The sequence below is a fragment of the Ursus maritimus genome, unplaced genomic scaffold (assembly GCF_017311325.1).
Source record: "Ursus maritimus isolate PB19 unplaced genomic scaffold, ASM1731132v1 scaffold_20, whole genome shotgun sequence".
NCBI classification, from domain to species: domain Eukaryota; kingdom Metazoa; phylum Chordata; class Mammalia; order Carnivora; family Ursidae; genus Ursus; species Ursus maritimus.
Genome location: NW_024424453.1, coordinates 5,850,178 through 5,869,876, shown reverse-complemented (window position 1 = coordinate 5,869,876; position 19,699 = coordinate 5,850,178). Strand labels below are relative to the sequence as shown.

General features: G+C 43.9%; 1 long non-coding RNA gene across 1 annotated transcript in view; it reads right to left on the bottom strand.

The window, feature by feature from the left end:
- Positions 1-8,076: 8,076 nt before the first annotated feature.
- LOC121104249 overlaps positions 8,077-19,699 on the bottom strand; it is a 47,503-nt gene continuing 35,880 nt past the window's right edge. Inside the window, exons 4-5 of the long non-coding RNA XR_005836527.1 lie at positions 8,860-8,939; positions 8,077-8,183 (exon numbers count right to left, since the gene is read on the bottom strand). This is a non-coding gene — a long non-coding RNA (uncharacterized LOC121104249). The remainder of the gene's footprint in view (positions 8,184-8,859; positions 8,940-19,699) is intronic.

The window sequence follows — 19,699 nt, the reverse complement described above, 5'->3', positions numbered from 1 at the left end:
TACTCTAAGGATTTTTAAAATGTGAGATAGGTACAAAGGAGAAGATGGAGCCTAAGAACTTTTAAGAAACTCACCTAAGATCACATGGCCAGGAATAAATGGCAGAGCTGGGATGCAAACTCAGACACATCCACACCTCAACCTGTCTTACTGAGTGGGGAGTAGCAGGCGGACCTCAGGCCTCTGCCAGGTTGCCAACCCTTCCCCCCACACCCGTCGTGAGTCCTGTCCCCACCTTCCGGCAAGCCCGACAAGGCACAGTTTTGAGCCAAAGAGCAGAGATGCTGTCAGTGACAACCCAGGGAATGAACAAGAGAGGGGTTTGTTCTCTGCTGTCGTTCTCTAGCCTTTAGTCAGCCAGAGAGAGTGGTTTCCCAGCATCTCCCAAGTCACACAGAAAAGCCCCAGTGACGCAACAGGGACCGAGCTAACAGCTCCACATCCTTCCAGCTGAGCCCTCTCCACTCTTCTCTCAAATCCTGCAGCCTCCTTTGCCCTTTACCTGACTTTGAGGGAACAAATGCTCAGTCTCCAATATGAGCTGACATTTGGGTGGAGAAACTTTAACAGATGGGTTGAGACAGATCTGCTAATTGGATCCAGGGGGCGGCTCATAAAATGTGGTGTAGAGACCCTTTGAGGGGACCCCCAGGCAAAGCCAGCTGGCCCTGGGCAAGGCAGGCCAATGGAATCTGGATGGAGGCCTCCAGCCTGCCAGCCCTGAGTCTGCCCTGACACTGTTATCTCCGCATCAGTACATTTTTGCAGCAATTTCCTACTGCAGGAGAACAGACTCCGGTCTTTTCTGTGCTGGGGTTTCCAGCTCCCTTCTGTGTCAGCACGAGCCCCTTTCATGCCCTTGAAATACAAGGGATCCGGTCTGAGAAAACCCTGACCTTGCTGCTGGTTTAGGACCTTACAGTTGTTTTCAGGACCTCACCTGCTCCATATTTACTGAGCATCTACTATGTGCCAGCCGTTATGCTCAATGCCAGAGATCAAGCGATGAAGAAGGCAAATGTGGTCCCTGCCCTTGAGGAACGAATGGTCCAGTGGGGACACAGGCCATCATGACTCGGACCATGAAGTATAGGGCTTGGGAACCTAGTCTGGTGTGGGTGGTCAGGGAAGGCTTTCTGGAGGAAGAGATATGTAATCTGAGGTCTGAAGAATTAGAGGAGTTTAACCAAGCAGAAGTCAAAGGAAGGAGAACTGGTCGGGAAAGTGTTCTAGGTAGAAAGGAGTATGTGCAAAGGCCTTAGTGAGAAGAAACACTTAACTTTCAAGGAATGAATGTTGTAAAGAACGTGAGGGTGGGTTGGCAATGGAATACGGAGAAAGGCTGGAGAGATTACAAAGGCCTAAGTTGAATTTATGAAGAAAATAGAGGCCATTACTGGGTTTTATGTAAGCAAGAGTGTGCCTGGCTGACCCCTCACCTACCACAGTCCATATTCAAGTCAGTAAGTGACCTGTCCCTCAGCTCATACACTACCTTCTTTGAAAGGCTTCCCTGAGCACCTTAGCTTGCATGCGGAGGAGGCACAGAGCTCAGTTTGAATGAAAGTTGGAAATTTTGATTGACAGAGGCCGTGACTAATAAGTTATGGGATCTGGCTGGGGGTTGGGGGGTTGGGAATTCAACAAGTCTCAGTCACAGCTCTTGGAAAAACTGAAGTCCTCCAACTTATAATCAACAGGTTGAAGCTCTTCACTCGAAACAGTTCCACAAGTCAAGGACCATCTGGTCACTTGCAGTAGCGAACACCAGAGGGAACCAAAGCCAGGCATTTGAGGAACAAGTGTGAGGAGGCCATGGGCGTTTTACATAAAAGGGTAAACAAGAACTTTCATTTTCTCTTGGCCTCAGAGCAGGTAGGAACAGCAACACCAACACACTGAGGCATTTCACCAGAAACAGCATTACTATCACAAATAAACCACCCAGACTGAGCCTCATTACTCAAGCTAATGGTTTAAAAACCCCACGCGGCTTAGCAGTAACCATGAGGGAAGTGACAGAATGTAAGAGCTGTGAGCTCACCCCAGGTGGGGGCGGTGCTGCAGGAGTCTAGCGCCGCCCTCCATAAGAGCAGGACTGGGCACTCATTTCCGAAACCAAAACAAAGAAGAGGTGCCAGCATGGAGTAGGTTGGAAAAAAGAGGAAAACAAAAAAATCCCACAACTGTGAACTGTGGCTCCATGAGCACAGCCAGGGTGAGTGGAATTTCCTCTTGCTGTTCAGGAACAAGGGTTTCATGAGGCAGATCTCCGGATAAGACAGAAAGCAATGATTCATTACTTCAACCTTCTGTTTCTGCCTGCGCTCAGCTCAGGAAGACATGAGGCCCTAGTCCTCAAAAGTTTCTATTAGTCTTTACCCTTGAAAGGCCACTTGGAAAAGACTGATGAAACTTGACAGATGTAAATATTAGCCATGTCTTGAATGATGAGCATTTCTCAAGCGAGAAACTAGCAGTTATTTTACAGATGTGTCTAAAATAAAAATCACCCCCATGGAAGCATGTCTTCCATCTCTAACACCAAGGCTCAAGTGCCTAGATTCACAGTCTCCCAGGTTCTGGGCTCTGAGAGAAGAACAGGAGAGACCCACATGGACAAGCAGGGACCAGCTTTGATGAATTCTGGCTTCTCAAAATAAGTCCACAAACCAAGGGACTCTTTTGGTGATCAATGAAAATAATAAATGGGCTGGAAAATTGAGCATTATGCGGGAAGGCTCTAGAAATGGTCTGAAGAACTAAGTTGAAGAAGAAAAGCCTGGGGAAGCTGAGGGAGCCTTGGGGGGAAGAGCAGTTGGTAATAATCATCAGATTTATAAAAAAGTTATATGAAAGATGGTGAGCCAGATCTTTTCAAATCCACAGGGGGAAATGAGAAAGTGCACTTAACTAGCCACTCAGTCCTTTAGCCCATTTTGCACACTCCCTTCCTCCAACTACTAAGCTCTGATCCAAAGGCTACTTACACAACCTGGAAGTTTGTGTTTCAAGACCACATATGCTCTTAATTCTTTCTATGGCTTTATCTGTGTAGCTGTCATCTTTTAAGATGACTGCCAAAAGGCTACCGACCGCTATTTAACAGAATATGAGATCATTGGTAAAATAAAAGATTTTGAATGAGTAGACACATTACCTTAGCTATCACATCTGTCCTTCAAAGTCCCCTTGCAACCCATGGCCAAGGTCCCTGGCACCTTCTAAAATGATGATAAACAGGCTTCAAAGATTTCAAGAACTCTCTGGGCTTCTCTCACACCACTTTTGGTGTCAAGCCCTCTTCCTGTGGCCTGGCTCCCTAAGATGCCATTCTGTTGCCTCAAACCCTGGAGTCTCCACAGAGCCTCTGGATGGATGACTCAGTTGTCCTGAAACTTCAGGTTTGTTTTCTTTTTCAGCCGCAGTTCATTGGCTGTCTCATCCTCAGTTTCATATCTTGCAGCCCATCGGCAAACCCCACCCAACATTACCGGTCAGCTCCCTGAAGAAGGCTTCTATTCTCTGGGAGGAGAAGCTCACAAGTAATACTGGCAGGAATGTTAACATAAGATCAGGACTCTTTGGAACAAGCTGTGTTAGTGGATTGCACTAACACCGGGAATCCATGAACAGATAAGAAGGGAAAATACGAGGTTTATCACTCTACCCCAGTGACACACAATAGATACAGCAATTCATGTTAATTGAATATATGAATTAAATACATACCTGCAAGACCTCTCAAAAACTTTAAAGTTCTGGTATGCATTATAAATCTCCAAGAGGGTGACGATTTGCTCGAAACTTGCTCAAGGGATCCCTGTCTTACTTTTCACTGAACACCAATTAACATTTCATGGAACACTATTATATTGAGAAGCTCAGTTTGGGAAATGCTGACCTAGTTCCTTTTTTCCCTCCAATGTGATTTATCTGCTGTGTTTTAGCCAGTCATATCTTTGACTCAAAACTACCTAAAAATAAATACTATTTTTATAATGCATATTTTTCTCCAAACCATGAGAGTTTCCTACCTGTGCAATCAGTTTTTCATGGAGTCCCCCCCCAAAAAAAACACCACAGAAGAGAATTACTGGCCTTGTATAGGATCCAGAGGCATTAAAGAACTTGTAGTAGAGGCTATTTGGTGATTTATTATTATTTTCTGGCCCCAAATACCTGATTCAAATAAAATTAGGCACCCGCAGTTTTTAATGTCAGTATGGTTTTCATGAAGTAGCTTTCCTTTGAGGGGCATGTATGTATCGTAGAATGAGTGCCAATTCACATTTAACAGGGCTGTGTCTCGGTTTCTTGTGCTTCCTAGAGACACATGCATCCCTTGCCTTCTGTGGATGCCAAGAAAATGCCTGAGCCAATAGATGTAAAAGAATATACAACTTTTCATGCATCTAGGCCTTATATGCATTCACAGTTAATTATAATAATGTTGTATCTATCCAGAAATGACTATCAGAAGCAGATAAGAAATCTGAAGTTGAAATGGTCTGAGTGGCCAAAAGAGACATTCATTTCATGGTTTACGGCCAGAAGTGTATACACCTTCCTCATTGCAGTGACCCTCATACTTTCACTCAGACCCAACTTATTTTTATCTCATACATAATTCCAACAGGTGTAAGGACTTGTTTCAAAATTTAAGAACAAGTTTAAATTCTAAGAATTTTTTTTAAAAAAACAGCAGCTGCTGGGCATGATGGGCAACTAGCCCCACAACAATGATCTGCTCCTTGTCCCAGCATCCCAGCTCTATGTCTTTAAACTGTAAGGCTGGCTGGTCTCTCAACTGTGGAAGCAATCCCCCTTGGGAAGGACAGACATGATGAGAAGCTCAGTGCCAGCTGCTTGGTGGCTCAGCATCACGCTGGTTTTGGAGTCCTGTTCTGACAGTAGTACCTCGCTCATCCATCACTGAGTTTGACCATGTTCCAAAGACATATCCCCACCTTCTACCAATCCGGTCCCTTTTGAAGGCTGCTTTGGGTCAGTCCACTCTCATTTGAAAGTTGATTTTTCTTCCCTTTAAGTATGATGATTCCACTTTTCAACACCAAAAACTAGGACATAAAGTCTGATGACAAATACTTTTCTAACTTGTGTATCTTATTTAGCGGCACATTTAATAAATTATCGTTATTAAGCCAAATCCATATAAAAAGATAAATTCGGCTATATATATTTACTACATGTATTATTAGCTCTACAATTTTTAAACATTAGAAGTTGGAATTTGCGCTTTAAAATCTAGGTTATGTGGCCACCTGTGTCCCATGGACCTATAGAAGGACATATTTGTTTCTTGAATTAATTTTATTTCTCTCTGCTGTGGGGATATTTTTGCATATAAAAACATGTCTGGGCATTTTAGTTTCTATGGCACTAGTTAAAAATGAAGCCCATTTTCTTTATGAAAAAAGAAGTAGCCAATTTCTATGCATGTAGGCATATGTGTCTCCCTTTGGGGAGAGGAGCGCTGGCTTCCCGGCCAAGTCAAACAGGCTGGTTCAGCGCAGAGGCCTTTTATAGTCTGGAGAGCTGGGCTGCATTTCCCTCATCTTAAAAATAAAGCACAAAACAGGGCTACTGTCAGTTTCAAATGAGATAATATGCATGCTAGTGCTTTGAGAAGGGCTATAAAAATACAAGCCATATTATTACCAGTGAAGTGGGGATTCCAGCTAGGCACCATGGTAAACGTGGTCACGAGATCAGGGGTAAAGACTCCTAGGATGCCGTGCAAGGCCAGGCCCTCCCTCCTAGTTCTTAAAGCTGCAGAGAGGTCCCACCCCCACCCTGGCAGGATGCGACAGAGACTCCACTTATCCTTTGCTGCTTCTTGTGGCCCTAGAACTCTGCTCCCCCAACCACTCCCTAAGGACAAAGTAAAGTAAAACAGACAGCAGTAGAAAAAAGCAACGTGCACTCCTTCTTAGGAGCCTTGCCACGTTAATACCGATCCTTTCCTGGGACAATCGATTTATACCTATAAGTCTGGCTGACCTTTCAACTCTGGAAACAATCCACCTTGGGAAGGATGGGGCAGGATTAGGAGCTTTTATATTGCTCCATACATTGTTCTTATTTTAAAAAAGTATTCATACATAAGACATATATATGACATATATATATATATATAGAGAGAGAGAGAGAGAGAGATGTAGATATAGATATACAAAACCATATTTTTATTTTGTTTTATGTTGGTGTTAAGCCAGTCCTTTCACTGGAATCATGCATATCTTGTGTTTCTACAGTTCCTTTGAGGTCTCTCTATTGATGAACCAATCAGCTATGGAAACAGCCCAGATGTCCATCGACAGATGAACGGATAAAGAAGACATGGTACACACACACACACACACACACACACGCACACCCACACGCACAGGAATATTATGTGGCCATCAAAAACGAAATAGTGCCACTTGCAACGACATGGCTAGAACTAGAGGGTATTATGCTAACCAAAATAAGTTAATCCAAGAAAGACAGTTATCATATGGTCTCACTGATACGTGGAATTTAAGAAACAAAACAGATGAACATAGGGGAAGAAAGGAAAAAATACAAGATGAAACCAGAGGGAGAGACAAACCATAAGAGACCCTTAATCATGGGAAAAAAACTGAGGGTTCCTGGAGGGGAGGGAGGTGGAGGGATGGAGTAACTGGGTGAAGGGCATTAAGTAGCACGCGTGATGTAATGAGCACTGGGTACTATAGAAGACTGATGAATCACAGACCTGTACGCCTGAAACCAACAATACACTGTATGTTAATTAATCGAATTAAAATTTTTAAAAATGTTTAAAAAACAAAACAAAACAAACTACCTCACTAACTAGTTCTCTACCAGGACAGTGTACACAGAAATGAAATAGTCCACTTATGGCGACTTTGGCAACAATAATGCATCTTAGCTCAAGACTAACTTTCCTAGTGTTTCCCTGTGTACAAAACTTACCACAAACAATAAACTCTCTCTCTCTCTTTGGACTGTGTGTCTGCCCCCCCCAGGTCTGTATACTCTATGCTTGGGTACACGTACTTCAATCACTTCCTCGTTCATTCAACAAACATGTTTGATCTCCTTCAATTTCTAGTCAGATTTGCCTACAATGTCCTTTCTTTAAAACACATAAACTCCTCGCCTCCTCCTCCCCTTCAGAGCCAGCCCACATATCACCTCCTTGGGGCTACCTTATTTGTGAATAATCGCTCGTTGACTTTATCATACCATGTTTAACCTCCTCGCACATCTACCTCTCTTACCAGGTTATGAGTACCCTCAAGGCAAGATTCGGTCTCGCTTCTATTTTATTCCTACTTCCAAGTACGGGCACATAGTAGACAGTCCATAAATGTTTGTTAATTTGAATCCCATGTGACAGGTTTTAGAGTCAGGGTCAGAGTAAGATGAATAAGACAAGGGCCTTGCCTCAAGGAGCTCAGCTATCCCCTTCAAGTTAGCCTTACCTACAGCTGGGAAGTTTTCACTCCCCTCTCTTCTTCCCCTTGTTCTTTCCAGCCCTGGATTATTAGGCAAAATAAGCACTACTTAATTGCCCAAGGGAAAGGGGCACCTTGGAGTTTTCCTTCTAGTGCTGATGCCCTTAACTCTTTCACTGCCATTCTTGACTTGAGTGGAATGTCTTAATAATTGTCTTTATCTGCCTATGTTCACCTTTAACAGCATCATTAAAAAGGCATTTTCTGGGGCGCCTGGGTGGCTCAGTCAGTTAAGCATCTGCCGACTGCTCAGGTCATGATCCCGGGGTCCTGGAATGAAGCCCCGTGTGGGCTCCTTGCTCACTGAGGCGTCTGCTTTGCCCTCTGCCCCTCCCCCCATGCTCTCTCTCTAATAAGTAAATACAATCTTTTTAAAAAAAAAAAAAAACATTTTCTTTGGCACAGGGACTCAAGTTTGGTTTGAAGGTGTTGTCAGATATCTCATTTTTTTTTCCATCTCTCATGGCATGAGTGTTTCACTTCCAACCACTGATTTGTGTAACAGACCCTTTATTTGAAGCAATGGAAGGGCCAAGGGGGCACCATTGTTGACTATGTTTAGGGCATCAGTTTACCTTAATCTTGCCCATTGGTCCTTTCATTATTTGTTAGTAACTCTGGTGAAAGGCTTGTTGCAGGAACGTGAAACACCTGGATAAAATGAGGCATCTTGGTCTTCGAGTACAATCCGACCCCCGTCCAACCGCTCAGTCTATTTGCTTACATGTACCCACCCCTGTGCTCCATTCCATTTCCACTTTGACACCCACTTTCTCCCAAGAGCACTCCCCCCAGCCCCCACAGTATAGACTTCTTCACTGTCCTGTTCACTTATCTAGAGTTCACTCCTAGGAGAACACAGCTCCAGTCCCACCTCCCGTTTGCACAATGCCTAGAAGTCACAGCACATTGCACCATGTCATAGACATGGAATGCCACTATCCAACAGCCCATGAGTTCTCTTGGGTTATTTTTAAATGTGAACATACACATTTATTTTAACCGTCGGTTAGATGGCAGGTTTCTGGAAGACTAAGTCTTCCAGTTTTTTGACGTAAGGCAATGTGAGCAGTAGGTGCACAATAAATGCTTTATAGTAAATGCTCTCCAGATTTCAGTTATTCATAGAACCCCATCTTTCTCCATTCCCCCTCCCCCAAATCACAAATCAGTATTGTCACTCTTTAGTCCAACTTCAGGCAGATTTAAGAGTCTTCTCTCACTATCTCTCACTTAGGGGCGAGTCTCCTACATGGAGGACATCCCCATGAAAATTCAAATAAAGACATTTATGGGAAGTTTGAGCCTGGCACCCTTGCTTACGTACCCTCCTAAAGAGCAGGGAAGTTCCACTTCCTTGTTATTGTAAAAGTTTTCTTCTGTCTTTCCACAAGTGAAGGAGATCACCTGGGGAGGAAGCAAGTAGGATCTAAACAAGGAAGTCTCAAAATGTCAAGTATCTATAGTCAGCAAAACTGTCTCCGGGAGCCATGGGCGGGAACTGCTGACGTGAGAGGGTGGGCGAGACAATGAGCTTGCAGTGGTGTGGATGGTAACACCAGTGACCCTCAGCTGCCATTGCACAGCGGCCATAAGCCAGGCTCTCTGCGAAGTAAGTTACAGTCACCCTACCGTTCACTCCTCCCCACTCTCCCGTGAGAGCAGAACTGGTATTACCCCCATTACACCACACTGAGGGGTTTTTTTCTAACCACTCCGGAGGCTCAAGCCCAAGAAATGGTGTTAAACACGAGCGGAGTATTCGTTATGAGCATGAACTGATTCTGAGGTTGATTTTTCTAAAATAGCTCCAAATGCAATTTGAAGTAATTTCCAAGTGTTTAGGTTTGTTGTGTCAAGGAAGCTCTGAGGATTATAGAATAAAGTTGTTACAGGATGCAGCAAGACCAACCGCCTGCTCTGGGTAATCTTGCAAGCTTCGACGACCACAGGCAGAAAAAGAAATTCCCCCAATGGAAGCGAGCAGAATGGTGCTTCAGGTGAGCCAACGTCACCCAGCCAGGGATCCCACCTCGACCTTGGGCTCTAAACTGCCTTTATTGTGGACACGATACAAAGATATAAAGATAACATTTAATGATGAGTCACACAGCTGCTATGAGGGCATGGTTGGCAATTCAAAACTTTTGGTTCAGTGTTCTAGAGCTGTGCTTTCAAAATTCATTAGTAATATGTTAGCTCAATTTAGTGGGTAGTAACCATCGAGAGAGAAAGGGAAGGAGAGAGGGAGAAGAAAAAGAGAGAAAATAAAGTGCGTTCCACACATTATGAGCAATATTGTTTCGTGAAACGATTTTCAGCTGGAAGTCATTTTTTAAATATAGATGTTTACTGAATCATGTTGTAAAAATCATAGCCTGAAAACATTTGAAAAACACTGGCCTTGGCACGCCTGGGTGGCTCAGGCCATTGGGCCTCCGGCTCTTGATTTTGGCTCAGGTCATCTCAAGATGGTGAAATCGAGCCCCGTGTCGGGCTCTGAGCTCAGCGTAGAGTCTTCCTAGGATTTTCTCCCTCCCTCTCCCTTTATCCCTCCCCCGCTGTGCTCTCTCTCTCTCTAAAACAAATAAATAAAAATCTTAAAAACACTGGCCTTGATTCTTGAAGTAAAGTTTCTTCAAAATACAGACTCTTGAGTTTCCACGATTACTGAGCTGAATGGATACACTTCCAAAGTTGTCTTCCTTACCAACCTCATTGAGCCCACTGGAGAAGGCGGAGAACTTTTAGGTATGCTTACTGTGTCCCCAAGATTCCCTCCCTATCCTAGATCCTCAGAGGCACAGAAAATACATGAGTGACCATTTCCTTTGCCCTTGTTCCTAACCACCCTTATAAGAAGGTTTACACTGTCTTAAATTTCAGATCCCTTCTTGGGTTGGGCACACAGTTTCGGCCCCGCTCTGCTCCCATCTCAGCCTGACCACACGGCGTGGAAACAGTCTCATTCACCTCTCACTGGCCTGTGAGCCCCATGTGCTGGGAACTGTGTACGATCGGTGTGGCCCCATGGTGCAGTGTCTTGTTCGCAGCAGGCCCTTGTACATGTTTGCTGAATTAAAAACAGACTGAATCTGCTATCAGTTAAGATCAGCTATGGGTGAAGGACCACATTTAACTTTGTTAGGGCCTTTCATTAACCAAATGGTTAATGAGATTTGCTTGTATAATAAATGTCTGGCTTTGAACCCAATTAAAATTCATCTTCCTCTGATTACCAGGGCTAAGTGAAGGTCTCCAAATTACAGGAAAGGAGCGAGGAGACATGTGTTCCCATCTCATAAGTGGTGGGTCCAGCGAGAGTTGCCAGGAGGCCAGATATCTGTCCAAGCAGGTGAATGCCTCGCAGAGGAAAAAGGATTCTGTGTTTGGGACAGAGACTGCTGGACATGGACAGAGGGGCAAAGGCAGGCTCGGCCCCTCAGAGAGAAGCCTGGGTGGCTCAGAACTCACCCAGAGGCTGGAGGAGATGCTGGGGCTCCACACTGGGAAACAAGTGAAGGTTAGTGAGGAGAGGCATTTCTGGGAGCCACCCACAGAACACCTCTCAGCTATGCCCCGACTTTACCTTAGGAGATTTAGTACCAATCCTGGAGAGAGAGGGCAATCAGAAATCAGGCCTTACTGCACCTTTTCTGTGCTAATTTGGGAGGTGTAAGTCGGAGCTGGGGTGACTGTGGCCCAACTCAGTCCACAAGGTGAGACTCCCCACAGTACTGGCATCACCGAGGTGGCCTCGGGTGAATCCCTGAACTGGAGGAAACCCGGCTATAGCAGCTCCTGTTCAGAGCCCCCAGCACCAACCACGTGTGGAGCCTACACCTGCTGCAGAAATGCTCTAGAAGGAACCGTGGAGAACAGGGGATCACTCAGACACCGAGGAGAGAACCCTGAAGGGGGTTCGGTCCAGATGGTGGGGTAGCTGCTTGACACTAAAGTTGGCTTTCATTCCTGTCACCGTCATTAGCCAACCCTTCATTTGACCTTTCCCAGTGATGTGGCTTGGCAGAAAATGGGGCCACACAGCATTGTGGAAAATCCTTCAGCATCAATCACATTTTTCCAGAGAATTCACATATCCGCCAGCCCAACCCTGAGGGGCTCATTCCTGTCCAGGAAATGTACTAATGAGTCAGGCCCGTTAGCATAATTTCATTATTAAAGAACGTTCCTCTGAGGAACTATACATGTGAACTCTGTCTCTCTCAGCCTGTTCTAATTTTAGGATGTGGGGTTCCATGGTGCAAAGCACACTTCTCCATAAAGCCACAGGAATCCCTTCTGAAATTACAGCTGGGTAACACTTTTTTGTTTCTATTCCGTTATCACATCAGTTCACTGACTACATGTACCAAAACATCTAGGAAATTTTCAAGCTTTGTACAACAGTTGAAGAGACTTAGGCAGAGCAATACTGTCACTGACTCATGGTTTCCAATAAAAGGGGAAAAAAAGAGACTCCTTATTTCTTATGAATAATGTATCCATTGAAAGGTCATCCACTTATTTTGTAAAGACCTCCAATGCTCACATGGTCTATAAGCTCTTGGAAAGTGGGGTGTGCCCTCATGTGAAAAGAAAGAGAAAGCATTAGGGACCTCGTGTTTTTAAGATTTTAATTTCTATGCTACATATTAGAATGGAAAAGTAGCAAAAAAGCCACAGTGACATTAATAGCTGTTGTTTATTCCATATTTACCATGTGCCAAGTGCTTTATACGCAGTGTCTTATTTAATCCTCCAAACAATCGTACGAGCAGAGCTGACGTTCAGCCAGGATGCAGCGGAGTTACCGAAATGCTTCTTCACCGGTTAGTATGTATTCACGGCCCTGAGACCACTGAGTGACAGTGCCCTCCCTCTCCATGCACACAACACCCTATTCACCCTTTCCTCTTCCCTGGGGACATCCAGGACTGTTCCAAGACTAATGCACTGATGCAGAGACTGTTGTGATTGGTCAGTGTCCATGCTGTACTTGTGGTTAAATATTTCTAATGCCACCCCTGACTTAGGAGGTAGACATGATTATCCTCATTTGCAGATGAAGAACCAGGAGCTTTAAAGAGTATGGCACCCTCTCTTTTCCAAAGTTGCCTACAACAATACTTCCAGTCATGGATCTCTTCAAGAAACTTGTCACTTCCCCATCAAGAGTTGGCCTCTGTTTCTCCTCCCCTAGAGACTGGGTGGGTCTGTGCAGCGATCTCAATGAACAGAATGTGGCAGAAGTGATGCTGTGTGACTTCTGGGGCTAGGTTGGCAAAGGCAATTCACTTTCTACTTGGCTCTCTCTCTCGGGACACTCACTGTTGAAATACAACCATCACATAGAAAAAGCCCAAGCCACATGAAGAGGCCGTGTGTAGGTGCTCTGGCCGATAGTCTCAGCTGAGGTCCCAGCTGCCTGCCAGCATCAACAGCCAGACGTGTGAGTGAGTGAATGAGCCTCCAGATGACTGCAGCCCCCACCTGTCAAATTACCCCTCAGCCTTTGAGTCTTCCAGCGAAGGCCCCAGATATTAGAGAACAGAGACAAACTGCCCTGGGGTACCCTATCTGAATTTCTGACCTTAAAATTTATGCATATGCAAAATGGGGGGAATTTGTTACATGGCAATACATAATCATAGGGAGGTTAAACAATGTGCCCAAGGTCACATACCCACTAAGTGGTGAAGCCAAAATCACCTGACTTTGAAAGCTACCATTCTTAACCACCAGGTGACACTGCTCCTGAGGCAACATGGTAGCATGAAGACGCCAGCTGGACCGCCTTCCAGTTGGATGTATGGAGTTGATGGATGTGCCAGGGCTGCCATCATTCTCCGTGGTGCAAACCCACACGCCTTTTATTGTGTTACTCTGTTGCGTACGGTTTCCATTTCCAATATCATCTCCCAATCCAAGATATTTGCTCCAATTCAAGCCATAAGATCTGTATTCCAGTCATTAAGAAAGAAGAAAAAAACATGCAACCCTCCTCTCAAGAAAATTTTCTGGAAAGTGCAAACACTATTTCTACTTAACATATCACTGTCCAGAACTTAGTCACATGGTATACCTCGCTGCAAGTGATGCTGGATGGCCTAATGTCCAGCTAAAAACTGGAAGCATATTTCTGTAGATTCTAGAGTGTAAATGAAGAAGAGATCTGATATCAAGACACCTGTCGGTCTCTGCCATAGAAAAGAAAGGGGATTGGGTAGGAAATCAATGATTTCCAATTTGAGCCATGTTAATCCTTCACTTGCTCTACTTTCACCTAACCTGTTGTTTCTTTAAAAAATATTTATAACCCATTACTAAATATTTTCTAGAGGATTTGAACTGATTTTGCTGTGAACCTTTAAATGCCCTGAGACAATAGGAATCCTCTGGCTGGGTTGCAAGGGGATATTTGCCCTAAAGATAATCTGGGTTCAGTCTACTGTGGCCCATCATCCTCCAAAGGAATAGAAATACTGAATAGACCAAGAACCTGAAAAATATAGTGTTATGTTCAGGCATCACACCGCAGAAAGCCGCACAGGATTAGCTGATGGTTTTGGCTTGGTTGAGATATGAAGGTTACAATGAACTTTGCAGGAGCCCATTTCTAATTTGCAAAGTGTATTTTCTCCCCTCTCACGTGTACATCTAGAAAATATTTCAGATGGCGTTTTCTCAGATGACTACAATGCTGAAACTGATTTCACTTATTCCTCCCTAAAATTTGAATGCCTACTATCTTTTCCATCTCCAAGATTCTTTCCAACATGGAAACCATTTAGGTGGGTGGAGGTGGAAAGCAGTCTCTTGGACTAAAGAAACACATCACTTGAACTTCTCATCACAAGCTACTAAGGTACATATTTTTCAGTGCCTGGTGATTCAATCACAAAGAATTCTTTAAAGAAGGGAAATGAAATGCAATGGAAGCTAGTTTAAAGGAAAGAAAATGGTAGTATCTCCAGTAGACAAATCTGTCTTTACATCATTTTGATGAAAATTTCCCACCATGTAAGTAAATAAAACAGAAAGTCCAGGATGGCTTAGCAATAGGAAGAAAAGACAACATAAAATGTTCTGTTCAGGAGTTAAGATGGCGGAGGAGTAGGAGACACCGTTTTCAGCCGGTCCCCCGAGTGGAGCTGGATAGGTACCAGACCAGCCTAAACAACCACGGAACCAGCCTGAGACGCAGGAAGATGCATCTGGATCTCTACAAATGAACATCTCCAGCGCTGAGTATTGAGGTACGAAGCGGGGAGCCATGAACCCGTGCACAGATATCGGAAGATAAACGGAAGGGGAGGAGCTGCGCGCTTCGGGCGCCGGAAGCGGTAGCCACTTGCATGGGAGCGGGCGGACTCAGTCGGACCCGCAAAACAGCAGACTGAGACCGTGAGCCGAGGTGCGCGCGCCCCGAGCATCTCGCGAACACCGGAATCCCAGTGCCCTCACTGGATCCAGACTGAGACCGGGAGTCGCTCAGAGGCCGCTGCGGCGGCTGGCGGCTGGCGGCGTTAAAACACAAAGGACAGAGACGCGCCGGCCCTGAAGCGAGGGCTGGGACTCCGGTGTGGGGCGTCCCGGGACGCTGCAGCGTTGAGCAGCACCAACAGAAACAGAGTTAAAGTGGCCAGAACATTGGTAGAGAACGGGCCGCAATCCCTCTGTTCTGGAGACAGAGGCTGAAATTCAGCGCTGCTGCTCTCTTAGAAGAGGCACAGCAAACCGCAGGGAAAGCCGCCAGAGAACAAAAGCCTGGAAATACCGGCTCAAGAGTGCCCATCCCCATCCCCCGCAGGGGACACGGAGACTCTACCCAAACAGGGCTGCCTGAGTATCGGTGCGGCAGGCCCTCCCCAGAACACAGAAGGCAGGCTGAAAAATCAAGAAGCCCACAACCCGGGCGCCTGGGTGGCGCAGTCATTGAGCGCCTGTCTCCGGCTTAGGCGTGATCCCAGCGCCCGGAAAGGAGTCCCTCATCGGGCTCCTCCGCTGGGAGCCTGCTTCTTCCTCTCCCACTCCCCTGCTTCTGTTCCCTCTCTCGCTGGTTGGCTGCCACATAAATAAATAAATAAATAAATAAATAAATAAATAAATAAATAAATAAAATCTTTAAAGAAGAAGCCCACATCCCTAAGATCCCTATAAAACAAGGGGCACGGCCTGGGACCCAGTCAATAATTTGGGCTCTGGACAACCCCGCAACCTCTCCTCATCAGAATGACAAGAAGGAGAAGCCCCCAGCAAAGAAAAGACAGTGAGTCTGTGGCCTCTGCCACAAAAATAATGGATATGGATGTAACCAAAGTATCAGAAATGGAATTCAGAGTAACGATGGTCAAAATGATGAGTAGAATTAAAAAACTATTAACGAAAAGGTTACGAGAATATAGATCCTAAGGACAGAAATGAGACTAATCTGACAGAAATTAAAAATTCTATGAGCCAAATGTAAGCAAAACTAGAGGCTCTGACGGCCAGGGTCATCAGAAGCAGAGGAACAGCTTTAGTGAATTGGAGGATGGGTTAATAGAGGAAAACCAAAATAGAAGCTGCTCTTAAAAATCCAAGCCCACGAATGATAGGTTACGGAGATTACTGACTCAATGAAATGATCCAATGTTAGAATCATCGGCATCCCGAGGGAGTGGAGAAAACAGAGGTTTAGAAGAGATATTTGAACAAATTGTAGCTGAAAACTTCCCTAATCTAGCAGGGAAACAAACATTCGTGTCCAAGAGGCAGAGAGGACCCTCCCAAGCTCAACCACGACAAACCACGTCCACACGTCATAGTGCATGCAAATATTGATCCAAGGATACAGTATTGAAGCGGCAGGGCAAAGAAATTCTCACGACCAAGCAAAGGCATCAGAATTACGTCAGACCTGTCTACACAGACCTGGAATGAGAGAAAGGGTTGGGGAGCATATTTAAAAGCTCTTTCAGAGAAAAACATGCAGCCAAGATCCTTTATCACAAGGCTGTCATTCAGAATTGATGGAGAAATAAAGACATTTCAGAATCCAGTCACTAACCATTCTAACCACAAAACCAGCCCTACAGGAGATATTGCAGGGGTTCATAAAAGTAAAAAGGCCCCAAGAGTGATACAGAACAGAAAGTCACACCAATACAAACAAAGACTTTACAGGCAAACATGGCATCATTAAAATCATATCTCTCAGTACTCAGTCTTTAATGTTAATGGCTTAAATGCTCCATAAACGCCATACAGGGTTACAGATTGGATAAAAAGAAATGACCCATCCATTTGCTGTCTACAAGAGACTCATTTGAACCCAAAGATGCATTCAGACTTGAGAGCAAGGGATGGAGTACCATCTTCCATGCAAATGGACCTCAAAAGAAAGCTGGGGTAGCAATTCTCATATCAGATAAATTGGATTTTAAACTACAGACTATAGTTAGAGACACAGAAGGGCACTATATTATTCTTAAAGGAAGTATTCAACAAGTGGATATGACAATTATAAATATATATGCTCCCAACAGGGGAGCAGCAAGATACACAAGCCAACTCTTAACCTGAATAAAGAGACATATAAATAAAAATACATTAATAGTAGGGGACCTCAACACGCCACTCTCAGAAATAGACAGAACACCCTGGCAAAAACTAAGCAAAGAATCAAAGGCTTTGAATGCCATACTCAACGAGTTGGACCTCATAGATATATATAGAACACTACACCCCAGAACCAAAGAATACTCATTCTATTCTAATGCCCATGGAACATTCTCAAGAATAACCATGTTCTGGGACACAAAACAGGTCTCAACGACTCAAAAGATTGAAATTATCCCCTGCATATTCTCAGACCACAATGCTCTGAAATTGGAACTCAACCACAAGGAAAAATTTGGAAGAAATTCAAACACTTGGAGACTAAGAACCATCCTGCTCAGGAATGACTCTCGATAAACCAGGAAATCAAAATCAAATTAAACAATTATGGAGACCAATGAGAATGAAAATACAACAGTCCAAAACCTATGGGATACTGCAAAGGCAGTCCTAAGGAAATACATAGCCATCCAAGCCCCTCACTCAAAAGAAAGAAAAATCTAAAAATGCAGTTTTTATATTCTCACCTCAAGAAGCTGGAACAGCAACAGAGGGATAGCCTAATCCACGCACAAGGAAGCAGTTGACCAAAATTAGAGCTGAAATCAATCAAGCAGAAACCAGAAGTACAGTAGAGCAGATCAACAGGACTAGAAGCTGGTTCTTTGAGAGAATCAATAAAATTGACAGACCACTGGCAACACTTAACCAAAAGAAAGAGAAAGGACCAGATATTAAATTATGAATGAAAAAGGAGAGGTCACGACAACACCATTGAAATTGGAAGGATTATTAGAAATTTTTATCAACAGCTATATGCCAATAAACTAAGCAATCTTGGAAGAGATGGAATCCTTCCTGGAAACCCTATACCTACCAAGATTAGAAACCGGAAGAAATTGATTTCTTAAACAGGCCAATTAATTATGAAAAAATTGAGTCAGTGATAAACAACCTTCCAAATAACAAAACTCCAGGCTGACGGTCTTCCTGGGGAATTCTACCAAACATTCAAAGAAGAAATAATACCTATTCTCCAAAGCTATTTCAAAAATAGAAACAGAAGGAAAGCTACCAACTCATTCTATGAGGCCAATATTACCTTGATCCCCAAACCAGGCAAAGACCCCTCAAAAGGAGAATTACAGACCGATTTCCTAATGAATATGGACGCCAAAATCCTCAACAAGATACTTGCTAATAGAATCCAACAGTACATTAAAAGGATTATCCATCACGATCAAGTGGATTCATACCTGGATGAAAGCGTGGTTCAATATTCCACAAATTAATCAGCGTGATACATCATATCAACAAGGAAAGACTCAGGAACCATATGACTCCTCTCAATCGATGCGAAAAGCATTTGACAAAAATACAACATCCTTTCCTGATTAAAACCCTTCAGAGTGTAGGAATAGAAGATATATTTCTCAATCTCATAAAGCCATCTATGAAAAGCCTACTGCAAATATTATTCTCAATGGGGAAAAGCTGGAAGCTTTCTCTTAAGATCAGAACTCCTCACAAGGATGCCCACTCTCGCCACTATTATTCAACATAGTACTAGAAGTCCTTGCAACAGCAATCAGGCGACAAAAAGGGATCAAAGGTATTCAAATCGGCAAAGAAGAAGTCAAAATGTCTCTCTTCACAGATGACATGATACTCTATATGGAAAACCCAAAAGAAGCCACTCCCCAAACTATGTGCACAGTTATAGAGCAATTCAGTAACGTGGTGGGATACAAAATCAATGCTCAGAAATCAGTTGCATTTCTGTACACGAATAACGAGACTGAAGAAAGAGAAAGGGAATCCATCCATTTACAATAGCACCAAACCATACCGACCTTGGAATTAACTTAACCAGAGATGTAAAGGACCTATATTCTAGAAACTATAAATCACTCTTGAAGACATTGAGGAAGACATAAAAGATGGAAAGATATTCCATGCTCATGGATCGAGAATTAACATAGTTAAAATGTCCATGCTACCCAGAGCAATTCACACTTTCAATGCTATCCTGATCAAAATACCGAGGACATTTTTCAAAGAACTGGAACAAATAGTCCTAAATTTGTATGGAAACAGAAAAGGCCCCGAATCTCCAAGGAACTGCTGAAAAGGAAAAAAAAGCTGGGGACATCACAATGCCGGATTCGAACTATACTACAAAAGCTGTGATCACAAAGACAGCATGGTACTGGCACAAAGACAGACACATAGACCAATGGAACAGAATAGAGAGCCCAGAAATGGACCCTCGGCTCTTTGGGCAACTAATATTTCGATAAAGCAGGAAAAACATCCGGTGGGAAAAAGACAGTCTCTTCAATAAATGGTGCTAAAAATTGGACAGCTACATGCAAAAAATGAAACTTGACCAATATCTCACACATACACAAAAATAAACTCCAAATGGATGAAAGACCTCGATGTGAGACAGGAATCCATCAAAATTCTAGGGAGGAGAACATAGGCAGCAACCTCTCGACTCGCCAAAGCAACCTTTTTCATGACACACCAAAGGCAAGAGAAACAAAAGATAAAATGAATTT